The following is a 6,000-nucleotide window of genomic DNA, read 5'->3' as shown; positions in this document are numbered from 1 at the left end:
AACAATTCGTCGTAGTGTTTAAAAACTAAGGTCTGCCACTTTAAATACATTTTCTTGTCACTTATTTAATGTGTGTCTGGTCAACCTAATGTTTGTAATAGCCCTAACTGGTTTTTTTCGCTCACATTAATTTCGTACGAACGGAAAAATATATAATAGGAAGTAAATGAAGTCTGAGATACCAAAAACATATTAAAGGCTGATCATTAGAACACTGGATACCGTATATAAACAGACACTGATATTTGAAACACAAGAAAATGTGATTTAATATGGCATTTTTATTTGTCGACAATTTCTTAGAATGGCAACAAACTCAAGTCCCTTTAAAATCCAGAACTTGACCTAGGAAGACAAAGACCCAAGAATATATAGCGTCTTCACTTTAGCGCTGTGATATCTGTTAGATGTAAATTAAAATGTTTTGTATCTTGTGTAGTCCAGTCATTCATGTTTAAAAGGAATTTTATCTGGAGTTATTTTACACACATTAATGACTCCTTTGCAGTCGATATTGATACTATAAATGCTAAATACTGGTGCATGTAAAAACTACGTAAAATCAAGCGAACTATATTTAGAATATTTTAGATAATCAAGTATATACTTAGCCAAACAAGTTTAGCAATTTAGTAAATGTACTTAAATAAAAGAAAACTCGTGACTTACAAAATGAAATCAGACACTGGATTTAAGTAACAGGAGATGATCAATACAAAATGAAATGTGTGAATGTTGCTTGGGGGTCCATACACGAAACTCTGAAAATTGTCAGTAACATGTCGTTTTAATGTGTGACGTGCTCTTCCGGCAAACAACTACGTAATCTGCCGAACGAAGTTACAAGACTACGCACTATTCTAGAAATTATCACTTTGGGAGTATGTGAATATGTTTTGTGTTTTGTTTAGTAATTTATTATTATTATTTAAATTAAGCTCGCTCGCTCGCTCGCTCTCTCTCTCTCTCTCTCTCTCTCTCTCTCTCTCTCTCTCTCTCTCTCTCTCTCTCTCTCTCTCTCTCTCTCTCTCTCTCTCTCTCTCTCTCTCTCTCTCTCTCTCTCTCTCTCTCTCTCTCTCTCTCTCTCTCTCTCTCTCTCTCTCTGTCTGTGTCTCTTGAAAAATTAGTAAATATAAAGCCTTCTGCTTGCGTCTTTTAATTAACGTGTGATTGACACCCGTGGCTCGACGACCACTTATTTGCGTTCATTAACATCAACATGCATATTCAACTGGTACCTAGCATGCAGTATTCCACTGGTACCCAGCGTGTATTCTCAGGTTCTAGCATCCCACGTGCAGCGCACCACAGACGAGTTGTTCAGCAACACTAATGACCCGTTCACGTCTTACTAAACAGTGCTAATTACCGAAAAAAGAACCAGTAAGCATGAAAACTTAAAAAAAGATTAGCCACATTTATCTTTACAAGAACGTTAATTGGTTCAGAATTTTTAAAAACAACTAACCCAAAATACAATGGGAAGACAAAACCAGACTCCCTCCTCCTCCCCAAAAGAAGAAAGAAAACCACAAAACCACAAAACATCCCACCAAATCAAGAGCGACAAAAGAAAAACAGAAAACAAAAACGTGCGTGCAGGTGTATTCGATACATTTCTGCAATTTCAGTGCCCAGTTGAATTAGTGTGTGTTTGTGTTGTGTGTGAAGGAATGAGAGAGAGAGGGATGCAGACAAATAGAGAGAGAGAGAGAGAGAGAGAGAGAGAGAGAGAGAGAGAGAGAGAGAGAGAGAGAGAGAGAGAGAGAGAGAGACGAGGGAGAATGACCCGACCCATTGGAAACCGATGTTGGAGAAGTTTGAATGATAACCTAAAATTTAAATAATCAATAATGATAAAAGACATTTTCTTCTTACATTTTAAAATAAAAGTTAAATGTTTTTAACGGGAAGTTATTCAATTATGCAACTATGATAGATCTCTTTAAAGCAGGCCGATCTAACCACCGACGTTGAATAAAGTCCGATCCTACAGGGGCGACATTTAATGTATCACAGTACTTAACCTTGTTCGCCTCTCCAAGTGGATACACCTTCACAGCTGACCGCGAATTACTACGATTGCGATCTCACCTTTTCCAGCAGGGTATTCGCTGTAACTCACAAATCGCCTACTACTAATTTTGGTGTAATGTTAAAGGTATAATTTCACGGTGTAGTTTATAGTAACGATTTGTATTTACATACTATTTGTTGTAATCTGATTAAAATTAGCCCCACTGGAGTCTATAACTACAAATGGAGCTGTTTTTAATCAAATTTGATTTCTTCATATTGTGGCAACGATTTTAATTCTATACACAAGTTATAAGAGTTAAAACTATTAAAAAATATTGTTTACTAATCGGTCACCAACTACACTCAAAGTAGTGACCTATCAGTATCCGTAACAGTAAAGGTGTGGTTGCGAATATATAGCGTCTTCACTTTTGCGCTGTGATATGTTAATTGTAAATTATTGATTTATTAATCATCGGCTGTTGGATGTCAAATATTTGGTAATTTCGACTTAGTCTTAGAGAGGAAACCTGCTACATTTTCCATGTAAGGTGTCTTTTATATGCACCATCCCACAGACAGGATAGCGCATACAATGGCATTTGATATACCAGTCGTGATGCACTGACTGAAACGAGACATAGCTTAATGAGCCCGCCGACGGGGATCGATCCCAGACCGACCACGCATCAAGCGAGCGCTTTACCACTGGGCTACGTCCCGCCTCCGTGTGGTTGCGAAACCTTCCTTTTAACAAAACAGAGAGCGTTACGGTACACAATCCTGTTTGTGTCATGTTCACAAAACAGAGAGCGTTACGGTACATAATCCTGTTTGTGTTTTATTAACATACAAAGGTATTAAAACGTAAGTAAGTAAATAAATAGCTAGATGCAACAACTACACGTTATCTTTGTAACAAGGCTTTATTTTATTATCAGGAACCTTTTGTAAAGCTATAAAACGTGGGGTGTGTTAAACAACAGTATCTGTAACAGTAATTTGTTTTTCGTGACAGGTATCTTCAGATCCTTGTCGTTCAGGGCAATAATCGGCTACCGCCCACATCATCTCTTACGTCAAATCCAACCACACTAGGTGCGTAAGGGTATTTGGTTCTTTTACTTAGTTTTGTGCTCATGGATTCGAAAACCTTAACGTTTCCAATTAAATCCGGAAACGAGTAAACCACGCGGTTGGTATCAGTTGAATTGTTTTGAAGACCAAATACACAGGTGATTCGGAGATAATATATTTGAAACATTACAAACATTACAAACAAGTATCATTCAAATTCGGGTTCGAGCCAAACTGATATTATAACACTGCCTTGAGCTTGTCTAAAGAGTAAGACCCCACCCCCAACAAAACAAAACAAAACAACAAATAAGCCTAAACAAACAAACAAACAAAACCAAAAATACATATCTACAAAACACAAAAAAAAAACCCAAACCCGCAATTAAAAACAAAACAAACAAAAAACACAACCAAAAATCACAACAAAACAATCAACTACAAAAACCAAAAACAAATATCAAATGGATAGAATGCATAGTGTAAAGAAAAAGCTCCACTGTTTCAACCGGAAGTACTATAAACTGTTGCAAGACTATAGACCTTTAACTATAATTTTTAGATGTGCACACCCGAGTGACATCTGACAAGCTATTAATGTAGGTTCTTTTGAGACAATGTTGTGGGTGGGAAGATATCTTTGTTGAGCTATTTCTGTGGGCGTGAGGACATGTCGGTGGCATTTTATCATCATAGCGCGTTCATGAAAGCAAAGGTACGCGAGCGCTTGCGTTCGATTCAGTATAAGGCGCAAATTCCATGTGTCCGTAATCCATAAGCGAATACTTAATCCTTATCAGTCACTCTCTATGCAAATAGGTTGAGTAGATTCCATTAATTTTATGCGTCTTTTATGTATCTGTGCATTATTAATTACGTACACGGATACGCATATACGGATTACCGACAAATAGAATTTACGCATTGATCCCAAGATTCTGCAAACGTTTTAAAATATTTTTTATCCTTATGAAATACGACTGAGATAAAAGGGGAGATGAGGTCGATCATAGGCACTGATTGGTCCCGCACCACCTCCCAATCTGGCTCCGACAACGCTGTAATGTTAATACTAACTTCACAACAATATCAGGGCTGTTTCTTAGATCTGAGAACAGTTTGTGTACGGCTACACGCAGGCGCAGACGGTCTTTGTTGGATCTGTGACATATCGGTGAAACTGAAACCTGTTCATCTTACAGATCTGTCGGGCGGATCTAGCTTTGTTGGTTGAGCAGATGCCTGAAGTGCTTTGGTCGCAGGATCGAACCCCCATGGTGGACCAATTATCTGATTGGACATTTTCCCATCCCACCCAGTGCCCCACAACAGGTATATTAAAGGTCGTGGTATGTGCTGTCCTGTGCGTGGGAAAGTGCAAATAAAAAATCCCTTCTGCTAATGGACAAATGTAGCGGGTTTCCTCTGAAGACTACGAGTCAAAATTACCAAATGTCTGACATTCAGTTGACGATGATTAAAAAATCAATGTGCTCCAGTTAAACAAAACAACGTTTGAACTGTATCGATCTGTTGCACAGGACCAGAGTTGATCTATATCGGTTCAAGCCAATCTACGTCTGCAATGATCGGCGACGTATAATATGATTTTGTGTAAACCGGGCTTAAAGGTATCGCCGACTATAGTACACAAGATATCTGCTCATAAACCATGGTTCGATCAGTAGGAATGCATTTGTCAGATGCGTGACATATCCCCGGCTTGCAGTAATTCACGTTTACCTGGGTCGCCCAAATAGATACTGTGAAAATGTCGAAAGCGTTTAAGATAGGCCAGCGATACACGCTGCGAGACAGGTGTATGCTATTAGAGAGTACTCGGTGAAAAAGAGATAGATAATGTATTGGTACTCTAATTGATAACTGGTAACATACGTGGAGTGTGTTTCAGATAAAATGTAATTTAAACTAATGCTGACCACAAATTCCTGTTTTGGTATGCAGATATGAAAAGAAAATGTAGTCTTTGAGCTAGACGTAAGCGTTAAAACTGCGAACCCCCACTCCCACGTGTCCATTAGTAATAACCCGACTTGTATATCAAATACTGTGGTGTGTGCTGTCTTGTATGTGAGATGTACATAAACGATTACGTGTGACAGTATGGAGACAACAGATGTTTCGTCTCTCGTACTGTAAAGAAATACTATAATTAAGACAGCCCCCAAAATGCGATTTAAACAATGTTAACTTTTGTTAAATAGAATATTCTTTTCCTTAAAGCCGCTGTCGTGCTTTTCTCTTTATTTTTTTCCCCTGTATTTTTTTTTTTATTATTATTATTTTTTTTTTTAATTTTATTATTATTATTTCTTTTCTTCTTTTTTTTTTTTCTTTTTTTTTTTTGGGGGGGGGGGAATAGTATATTTTAAAACTCAACGCAGAATACAAGGACGGTTTGGGACATTTCTTTGTATGAGCCCATATCCATTTAAGGTTCAGGAACATCTGTCGTGGTCACAATCTGTGATAGTAAAGACAAACTATACGATTTTGTTTATGAATCGATCATGTTACAGTTACAATGTATTTGAAACCTGCTGTATCGTCTACTATCTTATAGCATCGTTTAAAATTGCCAATTACAAACATCCAAAGGAAGAAAAAATATCGTGGATGATTTATTCTAAATTGTTAAAGGTACATGATACTCTAAAATACTCATGACGAGTGCCACCGGTGGGGCAGGAGGTGCCCACCTTTCGCCAACACCTGATATCATCACTGTTTTGACAGCGGCTCATGATTATCACAGCTATAGTTATTCCAATAAGCTCTGTCTTTGATGTAGTAAACTAGTCTGAAAGTGGCAGTCCTCTGTCAAGGATATATTGTCCAGTAAAGGATCTCTTAGGGAGTGGCTGTTCTCCTATATACAGGGCA

The sequence above is a fragment of the Gigantopelta aegis genome, chromosome 3, assembly GCF_016097555.1.
Source record: "Gigantopelta aegis isolate Gae_Host chromosome 3, Gae_host_genome, whole genome shotgun sequence".
NCBI lineage: Eukaryota > Metazoa > Mollusca > Gastropoda > Neomphalida > Peltospiridae > Gigantopelta > Gigantopelta aegis.
The sequence above is the reverse complement of the archived record's forward strand: the minus strand, read 5'-3'. Positions refer to the sequence as shown.